Consider the following 17,720-nt stretch of genomic DNA (forward strand, 5'->3'; position numbering starts at 1 on the left):
TTTAGAAAAAAATACAATCAATCAAAGTCTTCAGAGTTTTTGAAGTCATCTGAATTTTAAAATAATTTATTATATAAGTATCATTAGCTTAAGTTAACCTGCTATTCTGATAGGTAGTGTAGGGACGATTATGGCATGAGACAAACTATAATTTTCTTGAGGCTCTGAGAGAGAAATTAAAGATAAGAGTAGCATGTAAACAAACTATATTATGTGAAATATATGTTAAAGTGTAGAAAACTTGTCAAGTCTTTTATTTTATTTGTAAATTTCTATTCATGGGGAAAATAGAGAAAGGGATCTCAGAATGGATTTATATTCATATTTCTCTACCTAACCTGGTCCCTGTATTGTTTCCTTACAAAGGTTCTTATACCTTTAACTTACGTATTTACATTGGATCACTTTCACAGAACTTACTCTATAAAAAATGCATACAGGATTTTTAATTTGACTCTTATATTTTCTACACCACAAGATCTCTCTGTAGGATCAATGGCATGCACACTGGATTGTTAAATATGTCATCTTCACATAACATTACCATGTATCTTTGATGGCATAGGTATCATTTGATTCTAAGATTTACCTAAATCAGATTCTAATTTTCTAACTCTGATATTTTTCAGCAGGATAGGATGTAAACACTCAGGCTACAAAAACTTTTTGTTGAAACACTTAAAAGCATTCCTTTAAAATGCTCTCTTATTTTTATTGTTTTCTTGAATGAAAAAGGAAGAAAAATGTGACTAAATAATTTACTATTAATATGGATAAGTTCAACACAAAGCTGCATTGTCATTTTTATGAGCAAAGGCTGTTTGAAGTGAGGTCAGTTTATTGATCGGAACATGTGCAACTGTTCCTGTTTCTTAGGCAGCCTTCTTTTGTTACATCAAGAATGGTAATTGTATTGAAAAAGACACAATAGAAGATGATTGTCTGCTTTTGTCATGGAGATGAATTATTGCAGAATGCATACATGAAATATAAAAGCCGTATTCTATAAATTTGCCCTTGATGCTTTGTTCATTTGATTTCATTGTTCATATATTCTAGCATGAGCTAATGCTAAATAATAAAGTAAATAGAAACAGTTCTTGTTGAAGCAGAATTACTTTCTTTACTAATGAAACTCAGCTTCATGAAACGGCTGGATCTGAAAGTGATCTTACAGTGCACTACATTTAAAATGCATAATTTAATCTATGCCAAAACCTGAGTAGTAACAGAAAGTTTGCATAGTTATTATCATTTTATTAAATTAGTAATAAGAATGTATAATGAAAAAATGGAAAAAACTTTTTATTTAAAACTTAATGGCGTGCAGCTCGAAAGCCATGCAAATTAAAAAAGTAGTACATTTTAATCTAGACATTTCAATAAAATCTAGTTAGAAACTTGAAATTGTCGGTAACTATTGAATGACTTCAATAGCTTTTTAATCAAAAAATTAAAATCATGACTGGCATTTTTTAAGAATTGAAGTAGATAAAATATTAGAATACAAAAAGACCTCTTCTGTCTTTTAAAAATGTATAAAAACTTGGTTTATACAAATTCATTGTAGGCTAATTCAATATTTCTTTCTTGGATAATTTATATTTTTTATATTTGAATTGGACAACATGAAATGTAATTAACAGTTGCTTATTAAGTTGTGTTTTATATAGAGTCTAAAGCTACTGAGAAGTCTGTCCACTGAGAAGTCTGCCTGGCTCTGCAACTTTTAACCTAGTTCATTTAATTTTCATTGAGCTGCAATTTGGAGAGAGAAGAGCAGTTTGTTCTAGATACAACTATCACCTGGTGTTTGCTAAATCACTGTGAAATTCTTGCAACAGCTGTCTGTTCCTGGGGAAACATTCGCTTCATATTGCAGCAATAAACTGATCATTGCCAATTAAATGCCCATTAATTGTGTAAGCAAGGATTACTGCCAGATGTTTACATTAGAAAGAAAAATATCCTTTGCTATTTATTTTCCACTTATAATCATCCCTTCTCCTGGAGATAATTATGTATATGAGATTACATAATAAACCACAAATTTCAATTCAAAAATTAACAAAATAACCTCTTAATGGGTCAGATTTAATAGAAAATAGGCTAGAAATGCATTTTGCATATAATAACCAAAATGCTTCTGGACAGAATTACTTTTTCAATGTGAAGAACTGTGTTGGGGGGAGGGGGATTAGTTAGACTACAAAACAGACCAAATGATCTAACCTACTTTATTTGCTATCTCACATTTAATAAAAGTTGTTTCTGCTTTTCCTATGCTCTAGTTAAATAATCAACATAAAAAGTGTATTCTTAGATGTTTAAATGGGACGAACTTTTTACTACAAGGGAAGGAATAACATCAAGTAAAAGCAAGTACTAGTTTCAGAGTTTAGTTACATTTTCCCACCTCTGCATTTATCCTAATTGTCATTCATCTTCAAAATCTGATTTGGGGTTTTCTGTAGAACATGGGAGTGATGAAAGCGAAGCAAGCACTTAATATTATGTTTTCCTAAGTAATTCATTTCAACACCAAAATAAAATGGGAAATGAACACTTACCATAATGAATACATTTATTACAGTTTTAGTGCCTAAGTAAATGGAAAAGTTATAGAAATAAGTGTTTCCATGGTCAAGCACGCCAATAAATTATTCATTCTTTTCAGAGGGCTTTCATGAGATACATCGCATGCCTGGTTCTCTGCAGTTGCACCTTCCTGTGTTCATAAGGAGGACCAAATTCAATAGCACTTCTTTCCTGTAAAAATAATGACTCTCAGGCCCCACACCTAAGCACGCAGCAAATATGCAAACAGCAGCCAGAAGATTAGGTGGCATTCTGTTCCTCAGGACGCTGAGCCACACCTCCTCTTTGGAAGGTGATCACAGGACACATTGAGAGCTGCGGAAGACATGAAACACTAGCATCTGGCTCCTTAAATATCTCCACAGGCATTTGTAATGGCATCTTTGAAGTTCTCTCTGCATCTGTCACATGTTTAGACTCCACACTGACTGCCCCAGCTGAGCACGATTTCGATTCTTTGAGACTTTGAATAGTGTAATCTGTTTAAGAATAAGACTCGGGAAAATCCCTCATAATATACATACACAAGCTCTTTCATGATTAAAGAAGGGGGTCCTCATTCCCATAACTGTTATTTTTTTATGTTGAAATGATGCCAGACTTTGAGTTAATAATACAGCCTACAATTACATTCCAGCTTTGCACATTTTTTGAGAACCTGTACTCAAAAAGCCACATCTCCACTTTTTTTTTTAAACCAGCATTATAGAAATTACTACTTGAGGAGGCCTCTATAAATGTGATGTGTGTGTAATCGTCTTGGCATCTGACTATAAAAGAAATGTGACCACTGTCAACTCACTTTGAAAATCATTTTTTATTCAACCTTTTGAGCAGTGTAGAATATAAGAATAAAGGCTGATTTTACTTAAATGGTAATTTGAGTGCTATTGGCTTTCCATCTATTAAATTAATATACTTCTTACAATTAAGTCATAAGATGCTACTTAACGTACTTCATTGTGCAGGCAGCCTACTTTCTAATATTAGGGCAATCTTCCAGCTATTGCACAAGCTTTATAAATACAAATTAGGTCTATTAAGCATAGTTCGTTCTCATTCCATTGTTATTCTAGGTTAAATACTTCAAAATTAACACATTGCTTCTTTGGTAGTTGAATATTTCTAGTTCTTTCAACTTTGTTAGAGAATGTGTCAAAAACTTTTATTAACATTTCAGTATTAAGAGTTTATGTTTCTTTCACTTAACATTCTCCATTTAAAAGAGATGAAGAGGAGGAAGAAAAATGCTGGACACACACACACACACACATACACCAAGACAAAGAGGAAGAGGAAGATAACAACTGCTTTAGGACAGATTTTCCAAGTCTCACCAAATTATGCCATTTAGGTCATAATTTTTAGTTTGTTTATAAGATTGTTCTGACAAAATTGTCTACACATCTATGGTCAATCAGAGTTCTTTTTTCTCAGCAAACTAAGGAAATACAGCTATTTAAATTAGTTAACTGTGAAAACAAAGATCAGCATTGAGTCAAACTTGCCAACCTATGAGATTAGCTTAAATTTATTTGGTGCACATAGGGAATTAAAGTAATTAACATAAACAAAATGTCTTATAGCTTTCGGTAATCAGAGCCTGAAATATACTATCACATCAATTGATTTTGTAAGTATTTGGGAAAAATCAGGATGTGCATGAAGAATTCCCCTCTGCACTGTGTACCATATAACAAAATTAAGACAATCCTTGTACCTCAAGACCATATCATTCCAGAAAGAGTAGCAACTTCTCTCCTACCCTCTGCTGCCTACTTGAGACTGACAATTATAATATCTTAGTCAACTAAAAGCATTTTTTTTCTACAAAAAGTTGTTGCTGTGTGTTAATATAACTTCAAGAGTGATATCAGTGACTATCATTTTATGGTGGTATATGTAAATGCAGGAGGGCTAATTACTTTATAAATTAAATCTTCTACTTCACACACTAGGATTGTTAAGTTCAAATTTGAGAGAATATCTGTTCTGCAATTTTGGACTTAGGAACTATGATAGTACTCACTGAATGAACCCAAATGGAATGCAAAAGTGCTCAGGTATATAACCTGCTGCCAGAAAAGCTTATAGTGATTCAAAAAGACCCTATTAGTTCACTAATTAAAAGGGCAGCATTTTGGCACCAGTGGACACATGTGACTATAGTATATCTCTATAAGTGACAAAAGCTACCTTAAAAATGAGATTCCACCTCACACCAGTCAGATTGGCCAAGATCCAAAACTCAGATGACAGTGGATGCTGACGAGGTTGCGGGGAAAGAGGAACACTTCTCCACTGTTGGTGGGGTTGTAAACTGATACAACCACTCTGGAAATCAGTCTGGCGATTCCTCAGAAAATTGGACATAGTACTACCCGAAGATCCAGCTATTCCACTTCTGGGCATTTACCCCAGAGACACTCCAATATACAACAAAGACGCATGCACCACAATGTTCATAGCAGTTCTATTTATAATAGCCAGAAGCTAGAAAGAACCCAGATGTCCTCAGTAGATGAATGGATACAAAAATTGTGGTACATTTACACATTGGAGTACTACTCAGCCATCAGAAACAATGACTTAACCAAATTTTTAAGAAAATGGTTGCATCTAGAGAATATCATCCTGAGTGAGATAACCCAGTCACAAAAGAACAGACATAATATGCAGTCACTGATAGTGGGATGCTAACCCCAGAGGCTCGGACTGCCCCAGAAACAACTCACAGACTGTGTGAAGCTCAAGAAAAAAAGAAAACAAAACAAAACAAACAAAAAAAAAAGTCATGCTCAATCCTTACACACCATGAAAACCTTGACTAATTCCGGGTTACATCCTGTTTTACATGTACTTTTTGCTCATTGTAACTAGTAAGAACTTAATGCAGAATATCAAACCTTAAAAAAGAGAAAAAAAAAAAGCTAAGCACTGACACAATTGTATTTGTATACATTTATGCAAAAATGTTTAAAATTTTTTCTTTTATCTTTGTTTTTTAAAATAAAGTTTAAAAAAATAGATGGCTACAAATGCTGTAAATTATGAAAACAAAATCATTCCTCAAGCAATGACACATCAGGTCACATTCAGTTTTATTCTAACATTTTTATGACACATAGTTTCTTACCATTTTTCTGAGAAACAATTTCAACTTATAAAAGAATTCCTGAATCAATTATTCACTCTTATGATTACCAATAATATATGGTACAAAATTATTTTTATGTAATAATTTAAATTTAAATGTAGAGGCTATTAAAATGTTTCAACAGAAGGCAAAAGGAAATAGAAAACCTATTAAAGATATGCTGTGATAAACATTCGTTTATTCAAGAAGGATTTACTAATTACTAAGTTCTAAGATTTTAAGAAAGTATAGCTTAGTAGGAAAAAGATTATGACATTAATGATTTTAATTCTGGTTCATTTATTAACTGGATACTCATCAAGGGAAGGTATGATTTTTTTTAACAGTGCTAAATATAGCTCATATCTAATACACATTACTGCACTTTTTTCTTTTGTCAACCAGACAGATCAGAATATTGTATATTTAGCCCATGTGTCTATAGGCAGCCACCCCAGACTTCTCAAATTGAACAACATATTTTCCACTCTAACAATTGATCTTATATATGAAATAAACACAAATTTAAGATATTTGAAAGTGTTAGAAAGGAAACCATCCCAATGCATGCAAAGGGTGCACACACACACACACACACACACACACACACACACACACACACACACACTCAATCTCAATCTCATACAGGGTCAGGGAGTGTGGAGGATTAAACTAGCTACTTATTTCTCTGATCCATAGGAAAAGTGACCTCCCAACAGACCACGTATTCTGCCACAATCCCTGATATGCTTCGTGAAACATTAGTCCTAGAAGATACTCCAAGGTAAAGCAGGGTCATTAAATGATTCTAAAACACACACTTCTAAGCATAAAAGTTCTGATAGAATCATTCTGGAGAACTTAAGAGAAATAAAAAAAATTGCTTGCCCATTGTGGTAAACATTTTTCTGAAAATGTAGTGTTTAAAAACCTGTAGTAAAAAATATACAAATAGTTTTTAAACACATCAGTTATCCAACATTCCTCAGCTATCTGATCTGAGTCCAGGGGACCAAGTGGACCAACGGGTGCTCCCCATTGTTAGAGAAGAAAAACTGTGATTTAATTTGCTATTATTGTAACGATTATTGAATATTTCAAAACACCAACAATATTCTTAGAGAAGGCAATGTCAGACATGCAATCTTCTTAATGTTTATATGTTCTGAAAAGTTAATTTTCTGTCAAATTTACTGTGGTAAATTTGGTAAATTTGGTAGAGTGTGCTTACACAAACTAAGACAGAATTACCAGCTATTACATGGGATACATTATGTATGTTGTTCATTGATGGCCAAGCATTATGTGGGTTGTGAATGAATTTGTATTTGATTCTCAACTTTATCCTCCGCTCAGCAAGGTTAAGGATAACAAGAAGAACTGCTAGTCCTGTTGCAAGGAGAAAGACAAACTCTTAACCTTTGCAATAACAATAATTTCTCTATTTAATGGATAAGGATGATGTACAGTAAGGGACATGTTTCACCTTGACCATAAAGAGCGCGCATCACTATGCAAATGAGAGTAGACAAAAGCCAGCATTTGATGAGATGGAAGAGAAGAGGACATCTGGGCCACTCAGGAAATGATGAGCAACCAAAATGTAACTTGTCCTGGTCGTGCAATCTCATTGTTATAACAAGACTCTGCAAGCACTTTCATTTTTATGTGGATCCTGTCATACCTGAATTATCACTTCTTACTAGTGAGGCATCAATGTAAGTAAATCACATGCATGTAATGAAATCAGGGGTCTCTGATTCTACAAGTTCCTTGTTGCTTCTATTATTGTTTATTTTGATATTTACTTATTAATATATTACTTAATAATTAATTTACTTGGTCTATTACATCATTTAGAAAGTCTTTTCCAATAAACATATAGAACACTCATAAACACTCTCAGCTATATAAAGTTAATTTTTACCTGCTAAAACAAACAACCCTGAAAAAAAAATTACCAGCTTAATAATTCAAATGATTTCAACAATTTCCTAAAAGCTTGTCCCAAAGCCATGACATAATTTATATTTCTAGAAATAGGAAGAAAAGGCGACATAGGCCATAGGTGACACTTGAATCCCTGAAGGCAAAGGGCTCCCTAAAGGGCTGTCACAAAGTTTTACTTGTTATAGTGACATGGTAGAATGATAATCCATGTGGACGTGGCACGAGACAAAAGTGGTAAGTGAGTGTCAGGTCGACCAAATGAGTGTCACCCAATAGTAATTCACTGTCTGTGTCTGTAATCACAAAGACTTTTCCAGAAACAAATTAACTGAGCAGAAGTGGTCAACAACTACACCAGCTTTTCATTCTAACAAACGGCAGGTTTAAAACACCGTCAGTTTTTCTCGATTCCATTGTGTATGGATAGCCATGATCTTTCATCCTGCAAGGTTAACTTATAATCATGCCAATGTGCATTATTGAAATATTTATGGAAAACATAAGGGTAATGATACTATTCCCCTTTTATTCCTTTTCCCATTGAGATGAACTTAAGCTTATTAATTCTAGAACACACATACTGCCTGTTGTGTCATTGTTTTTACTGATAATGCTACTCTTTCTTTTTAACAATTCTCTTGTCTGGGTAACAAATATTATAGATCAGCTGATTCATCACTCTTCTACACTTATATATTATTCTTAAAATGTCACGGTTAATACATGTGCTTGAACTAGAGAACTCTATTGAAAGGGTCCTTCTTGATGACTCTACTTGAATAAACTACTCAAACCCTATTTTAACAAGGGTTTTTGAGTGCTTTAACCTCTCTTCTTGTCCACCACCCACCCGACATAGTGGAAATGAAAGGCTAATAGGGCAAGTGAGGAAGATGTGGACCTGATTAGGAACAGTTCTTTGGTGTGGTGCCAATCTTGTTTGTTAGTAAATCAGCAGTCCAGTTGACATGAATCAGCAACAGTACCTCAGTCGACTCAAACACTATTCAGGAATTGGCCTCAGCAGTTTGACCCATAAGAAACCAGGAGGCTCTGCTGTGGAAGTAGCAAGAACCTACAGAAATATCATGAGAACCAAAGCCACGGCATTATCAGCAAAGCCTAGTGTCAGCAAAGCCCAAGGAAAAGCAGCAAAATGTGTCAAGGTGAACCATTGCCACAGCATAGTCTATTGAGCTATGCATATGCCCTTTCTAAACACTGCATGTTCTCTCAAGATACCACTCTAGCAAATTATCACACCACATATATCTTCTCAGAAAACAACCTACCATGTGTCTGCTTTGGCAAAATAACCTCTCGTAGAACAGTTTTCAGGGGGAAAAAATCATATAACACAATTGGTTCTTCAAAGAAACCAAAATTTCCCACTTCACTCTAAGAATGAAGGGATACACGTTCTCTGCTTCCAGGCATTTCCAACAGGTAAGGCTTCATTTGATCATTACCCTTAAGTCTCTAAAACCCTTCAGTCTCGTACCTGAGTAAGTAAAGGCAGTCCATCTAGAACCGACTCCTGTCCTGATGCACAGAAGCCAAAATGTTTGCTCTGGTGTCACTCCCATCTCAGTCACTGCCTTCATTTCTATTCAAATAACCACCCATATCTTTACTGAAAAAGTTGTTTTGATATTTTTATCATGAGTCTGTATTACCTATAAAGCCTCACTCAAGGTATTTTGTCATATCTTTGCACCCCTCCTTTTCTCAATTTGCTGATTACAGTGTGTTTCTCCCTTCTCATGGCTCTGAAGAGCATGTGTAGCCTGCCTTGGTTAGTCTTCCCCTTCTTCCTGCTGCAACCTGTCATCCTTCAGACCCTAGTTCATTCACCACTTCTTCCTGGGAAACCAACCTAAATACTAAGAAAAAAGGTGCCACACATATAGTATGCCCACGAATCTTCACAAATGTTCCCTTTGGGGTAGTCAGACAAAAGAGAAAGAAATGAAAAAGACCATCCCCTCCCAAACCACCACTACAACAAAAATAAATAAAAATAGATTTGTAACTTTTAAAGCCAAAATTGGTTTAAAAAATCTGTATTTAAAATCAAAGTGATTCTTTTCAAGCAGTAACTGCAGCTAACTAATAAAGATTTCCAAGTATATTCCATTTGTTTTTCAGGAAAAGTTAAAAAACACACAGACATCCAAGTTTAACATTTTTATTTGGCTTTGTTGTTGTTTCTTTTAAAGTCACATTTAGTCCAGTAGTCTTAAGTTCAAGTGTAACCATTCTTATACAAATGTTTTTATATTTGTATTCTTGTCCCAAAAACATAGGCATGCATACAATGGCATGAACACAAAATGAAAACATTAACTTTCTTTTTGTTTGCATTGATTTGTTTTCTTATGGTTAAATATATTTTAAGAAAAACATATGCTATACTTAACATAACAGGATATGTTATAAATTCTCAAATAAATATATGGTATTTATCAAATTAATGGACATCTACACTTCAAATTAACAAGAAAATATATATTTTATTTTTAACATATTTATTTATTTAATTATTTATTTAATGTAAGTACACTGTCTCTGTTTTCAGACACCAGAAGAGCACGTCAGATCCCATTACAGATGGTTGTGAACCACCATGTGGGTACTGGAAATTGAACTCAGAAGCTCTGGAAGAGCAGTCAGTGCTCTTAATGGCTGAACCATCTCTCCAGCCCGAAAATACATATTTTAAGTATCATAAAACCATTACTATGGATATTTCTCTTCAAAAATACACACTTCAATGAAACATTCTGTTTCCTCATTCTTTAATAAGACTCCTAACCCGAGAGGTATCAAGTACAGGGCACCACTCACCACACCCCTGGCCTGCGATCATGTCAGGAAAATGGCATCTCCAAATGAAATATAAAACTACTGCTTGGCTATTCTGATATAACCTGGCAGCATGCAAGGTCTTAGACGGTAGAGATATGTCAAAGAGTAAAGAAAAGGGAAGTGGAATTAGGGTGCACAATAAAAATGTCATAAAATAAAATTTAAAGTCCTTGAAAACAGAACACTTTTTTTTAAGTAGCATGGTCTCTGTATTTCTTTTATCTCTTCCAAATGCCACCTGTGTTAAGAAAGAGTACACTATTTATAGGTGTAATGAGTATAACATCTTCCCCACTCCAATGTGTCTTAAAGAAAATCTTTCCCAGTAATTGTTGTAAATGAAACTTTCCTAGCAGATGATTAAAACAATAATTGCATAACAGGAATTTTCAAAGATATGAATGCATATTACAGTTTAGAGTATCTCATTAAAAATCAAATTCACAACATCAACAGATCCTTCCTGTGCAATGTAATTACATGACGGGCACTTAATTGAAATGAAGTGGACGTGAAACCTGGCCCAGCACAGACTTGTACTGATGGTTAAGACACAGCAGGGTGGTACTACCTCATTAAGTGTGGTCTTCTCATACATTTGGGTCTGCCCATTACATTTCAAGAAAATACTAAAAATAAGAACGAGTCAATTAAACACATACATTTATAAATATACATTGACCTTCTATAGTGTTTACAAAACATTCTTGAAAGCCTAGACTTAAGATGTTTATAAGAGCTACTTTTTTCTTCCTGGTTATATTTACAAATTTGAATAAAAATAAATCTTATGATACAAAAATTTCTAAGTCGTGTGTTTTTTAAAGTGTTGCACTCTTGTGCTAATGCTTGCTAACAGCCATTTGGCATTTCAGGCTAGATATCACTGAGAGACAAAAGCTGGACAGTAGGAGATTTCAACATGGCTACCCCAAGAATTATCTACTCAAATTCTGAAGCCCTAAAATCACTCAAGTCAAGAAGAATTTCCTTATTATTTTAACACTCACAGGGAATTGAACCAGGCAAAGCCCTAATAGCTCTGATACTGAATGCGAATATGCAAACCCATGACTTTGTGTCACACATTTCTGACACAAAGCGGTTATTTGTTACTCAGGTTTCTCTCTCTTTTTTTTTTTTTTTTTTTTTTTTTTTTTTTTTTTTAATTTCATTAGCAAGGAAACCTATGATCATTCTTCCTGTGTTATCGGTTTCTCTTTTTGTGGGAAATAGATTATGTTTTCATACACTGTATCTTAATCACACCTTTTCCTGCCTCTACTCCTGACAGTTTCTTCCCTCCAGACCCTCTCCCTTTTCGTCCCTCATTAGAAAAGAACCAAACACGATACAATCAATATACTAAGATAAAGCAAAATACATCCCAGCAAGGCTGGTAAGGCAACCCAGCAGAAAGAGAGGAGCCTTATGAGCAGGCAAAATAATCAGATGTCTGCATATTTGCAGGAGTCCTGTAAAAATACTAATGTGAAAGCTCTAATATATACACAGGGTGCTGGCACAGTAATGAATCAGCCCTGTGTGCCCTTTCAGCCTTCGTGAGTTTATATATGTTTTGTTCCATCGATACACAGCACTCTTTGCTGCTGATGTCCTACATCCTTTTGGGCTCTTAAACTTTTTCTACCTCCATTTTTGGGGGAGGATTTCCTGAGTGTAATTTGAACATGTGTCTTCCAAGTAGTGTGTGTGTATGTGTGTGTGGGGGGGGTAATGTGGGGCTGTGAGTCTCTGTATCTGTTCCAATCAGCTGCACGAGGAAGCTTCTCTGATTATGACTAAATACAGCAGTGAGTGATCCATGAGTCTAGCAGAATATCATTAAGAATCATTTTATTGATACTTTTAATTTTCTTAGACAAGTATTGTTTGGATTTACTCTTTGTGCTATCTACTGTCTGCTTCTTGGTCACACAAATAGTGATCAATATGAGTTTCCTCCAGAGAGTGGGCTTTAAGCCAAATAATACATTGGTTTACATACTTCCACAAATTTTCTGCTATCATTACCTTAATATATTACGAGCAGGACAAATCGTAGCCCAAATGTTTTGTGTGAGGGTTTTATGTATGTTTCTCTTTCAGTAGCCTTCAGAGTACCGTCATATATCAAAAACAGTAGAAAGTAGAGATAAAGTCTCCATGTAGACAGCAGTTTGACTTCTCCATATCCATTGAGTTGTATGGGTGTTGTTTTCAGCAATGGAGCACACAGTCAGTTTGTCTTGGCAACAGCCTCTGTTTGAGGATTTTCATGACACTCCCTTGGCCAATAACTCAATTGCATACTGTCCAGTTCTGGGAAATCACTGATACGGAAATCACTAAATCTGAAAATTGCAGTTGTTTTTTGATAAGATGGTTATTTGCACTAAGTTAATCCTACTGATCCCTGAGTATGGGAGATCTTTTCATGTTCTGAGGACTTCTTCAATTTCTTCAGAAACTTCAAGTCTTTTTTTTTTTTTTTGAATTTTTTTAACAACTTTATTTTACAAAACAAAGATAAATGTACAGATTTTAAGCATTTTTTGCATAAAATTATACAATACATTTTTGTCAGTACTTTTATTTTTATTATTTTTTGAAAGGTTTGATAGTGTGATAAAGATCCCATCAGTTACAATGAGCATAAAGTACATGTAAAACAAGATGCAACCTGGAAATAGTCAAAGTTTTCTTGGTGTGGAAAGATTTTTTTTTTTTTTTTACAATGAGCAGACAGTACATGCAATGCAGGGTACAACACGGAATTTGTCAATGTGTTCTTGGTGGGTAAGGATTGAGCATGGCTATTTTTTTTGTTTTGTTTTGTTTTGTTTTTTTTTTCTTGGACTTCATACAGTCTGTGAGTTGTTTCTGGGGCAGTGCGAGCCTCTAGGGTTAGCATCCCACCATCAGTGACTGCATATTATGTCTGTTCTTTTGTGACTGGCTTATCTCACTCAGGATGATATTCTCTAGATGCAGCCATTTTCTTAAGAATTTGGTTAAGTCATTTTTCTGGTGGCTGAGTAGTATTCCATTGTGTAAATGTACCACAATTTTTGTATCCATTCATCTTCTGAAGGATATCTGGGTTCTTTCCAGCTTCTGGCTATTATAAATAGAGCTGCTATGAACATTGTGGTGCATATATATCTTTGTTACAGATACAAGATCCTAAAGTTAAACCAGGACCAAGTAAACCATCTAAATAATCCCATAACATCTAAAGAAATAGAAGAAGTCATCAAAAGCCTCCCAACAAAAAAAGCCCAGGTCCAGACGGGTTCAATGCAGAATTTTATCAGACATTTATTGCGGATATAACACCAATACTCGCCAAACTATTCCACAAGATAGAATCAGATGGAATACTACCTAACTCATTTTTTGAGGCTACAATAACCCTTGTACCTAAACCACACAAAGACCCTACCAGGAAAGAGAACTTCAGGTCAATCTCACTTATGAACATTGACGCAAAAATACTCAACAAAATCCTTGCAAACCGAATCCAAGAACACATCAAAATGGGCTTCATCTCTGGGATGCAGGGATCATTTAATATAAGGAAATCCATCAATGTAATCCACCATATAAACAAACTCAAAGAACAAAATCACATGGTCATCTCACTAGATGCTGAGAAAGCATTTGACAAAATTCAACACCCCTTTATGTTAAAAGTCCTGGAAAGAACAGGAATCCAAGGTCCATACTTAAACATAATAAAAGCAATATACAGCAAACCAACAGCCAACATCAAACTTAACGGTGGGAAAATTGAAGCAATCCCACTAAAATCAGGGACTGGACAAGGCTGCCAACTCTCCCCCTACCTATTCAACATAGTACTGGAAGTCCTGGCTGGAGCAATTAGACAGCAAAAGGAGATCAAGGGGATACAAATCAGAAAGGAAGAGATAAAAACATCACTCTTTGCTGATGACATGATAGTGTACTTAAGTGACCCCAAAAATTCCACCAGAGAACTCCTACAGCTGAGAAACAAGTTCAGCAAAGTGGCTGGATACAAAATTAACTCAAACAAATCAGTAGCCTTCCTATACTCAAAGGACAAACATGTGGAGAAAGAAATTAGGGAAAAGGGACCCTTCACAATCGTCACAAAAATTATGAAATACCTTGGTGTGACTCTAACTAAGCAAGTGAAGGACCTGTATGACAAGAACTTCAAACCTTTAAAGAAGGAAATTAAGGATGATCTCAGAAAATGGAAAGATCTCCCATGCTCATGGATTGGAAAGATCAACATTTTAAAAATGGCCATCCTACCAAAAGCAATCTATAGATTCAATGCAATTCCCATCAAAATTCCAACCCAGTTCTTCATGGAATTGGAAAGATCAATGTGCAATTTCATATGGAATAACAAAAAAACCTAGAATAGCAAAATCCATCCTCAACAACAAAAAAACATCTGCGGGAATCACTATCCCTGTCCTCAAGCTATATTACAAGGCAATTGTGCTGAAAACTGTATGGTAGTGATACAGAAATAGGCATGTGGATCAATGGAATAGAAAGAAGATCCAGAAATGAGCCCTCATGTATATGGTCACCTGATTTTTGACAAAGGAGCCGTAAACATTCAATGGAAAAAGGACAGCCTATTCAACAAATGGTGCTGGTCTAACTGGCACTCAGCATGCAAAAGGATGAAAATAGACTCTTTCTTATCTCCTTGTACAAAGCTCAAGTGTAAGTGGATCAAATATCTCCACATTAAACCAGATACACTGAAACTATTAGATGAGAAACTAGGGAAAACTTTAGAACACATAGGCACAGGAGAAAATTTTCTGAACATAACACCAGTGGCTCAAGCTCTAAGATCAAAGATTAACAATGGGACTTAATGAGATTGCAAAGTTTCTGTAAGGCTAAGGACATTGTCAAGAAAACAAAACGGCAGCCAACAGAATGGGAAAACATCTTTACCAACTCCACATCAGATAGAGGCCTAATATCCAAGGTATACAAAGAACTCAAAAAACTAGACACCAGAGAGTCAAATAACCCTATTAAAAATAGGGTACAGAGCTAAACAAAACATTCTCACCTGAGGAATATCAAATGGCTGAGAAACATCTGAGGAAGTGCTCAACATCCTTAGCCATCAGGGAAATGCAAATCAAAACAACCCTGAGATTCCACCACACACCAGTCAGATTGGCCAAGATCCAAAACTCAGATGACAACAGATTCTGGCGAGGTTGTGTAGAAAGAGGAACACTTCTCCACTGTTGGTGGGGTTGCCAACTAATACAACCACTCTGGAAATCAGTCTGGTGATACCTCAGAAAATTGGACATAGTACTACCTGAAGACAAAGCTATTCCACTTATGGGCATATACCTCAAGTTCTTGTCATACAGATCTTTCAATTATTTGATTAGAGTCACACCGAGATTTTTTATATTATTTGTGACAGTTTTGAAGATTGTCATTTCCCTAAATTATTTTTTAGCCTGTTTATGCTTTGAGTAGATAAAGTCTACAAATTACTTTATTTTATATCCAGCCACTTTGCTGAAGTTGATTACCTGGTGGAGGAGTACTCTGGTAGAAATTTTGGTGTCTTTTATGTATACTATCATATCATCTGCAAATGGTGATATTTTGACATTTTTTCTTCCAATTTGTATCCCTTTGACCTCCTTTGGTTGTCTAATTGCTCTAGCTAGACCTTCAAGTACTATATTGAATACATAGGGAGATGTTAGCCTTCTCTTGTCATTGATTTTAGTGGGATTTTTTTCATGTTTCTTTCCATTTAATTTGATATTGGCTGTTGGTTTGCTATATATTGCATTTATTATATTTACGTATGTGCCATGAATTCCTGATCTCTCTAAGACTTTTAATACAAAGGGGTATTGTACTTTGTTGAAAGCCTTTTCAGCATTTAATGAGATAATCATGCAACTTTTTTTTCACTTTGTTTATATAGTGGATTACATTGATGGATTTTTTATATATTGAAACATCCCTACCTCCTTGGGATGAAGCCTAGTTTGTCATTATGAAGGTTAGTTTTGGTATGTTTTTTCATTCAGTTTGTAAGAATCTTGTTGCACTTATAGTCATAAGCAAAATTGGACAGGCATTCTCTTTCTTTGTGGATTAGGTATCAGGATAATTGTAACCTCATAGAAAGAATTATGTACTGTTCTTTGTGTTTATATTTTGTGAGATAACTTGAGAAGTATTAGTATTAGCTATTCTTTGAAGATCTGATAAAATTCTGCACTAAAACCATCTGTCCCTGAGATGTTGTTGTTGCTGTTATTGAGATGTTTCTAATGACTGCTTTTATTTTCTTAGGCGTAATTAAACAGTATCAATAATATTAATGACCTTGATATAATTTTGGTACCTGGTATCTGTTTAGAAAAAATCCATTTCATTTAGATTTTCCAGTTTTATTGAGTATTCATTTTTGTATTGATATCTGATGATTTACTCAGTTTCTGTTATGTCTCATTTTTCATTTCTGATTTTGTTAATGTGGATACTGTCTATGTGCCCTTTAGTTAGTTTGAGTAAGAGTTTATCTGCCTTGTTGATTTTTCTCAAGGAAACAGCTCTTGGTTTTGTTAATTTTTTTTTCTAATCAGTTGATTTAAATCCTTGAGTTTGGTCATTCCCTACCAGCCTTTTTAGTGTGTTTGCTTTCTTTTGTTCTAGAGCTTTCAAGTGTGTTGTTAATTTGCTTCTTTGTGAAGGCACTTAGTGCTGTGTATTTTACTCTTAACACTGTTTTCATTGTGCTCCATAAGTTTGAGTATACTGTGCTTCATTTTTATTGAATTCTAGAAAGTTTTTATTTTATTATTTTCCCTGATTATATTATTATTGAGTAGATAATTGTTTAATTCCCATGAGTATGTGGGCTTTCTCTAGTTTTGTTGTTATTTAAAATCAGCCTTTGACCATGGGATTATTTCAATATTTTTGAATCTGTTGAGACTTGATTATGTCCAATTTTATACTCAGTTTTGGAGAAGGTTCCATGAGGTGGTGAAAATAAGGTATATTCTTTGTTTTGATGTGAATGGTTCTGTAGATAAATCCATTTGGTTTATAACTTCTTTTAGTTTCACTGTGTCTCTTTTTAGTTTCTGTTCCAATGGCT

This window comes from Micromys minutus (assembly GCF_963924665.1).
Source record: "Micromys minutus genome assembly, chromosome: 11".
NCBI lineage: Eukaryota > Metazoa > Chordata > Mammalia > Rodentia > Muridae > Micromys > Micromys minutus.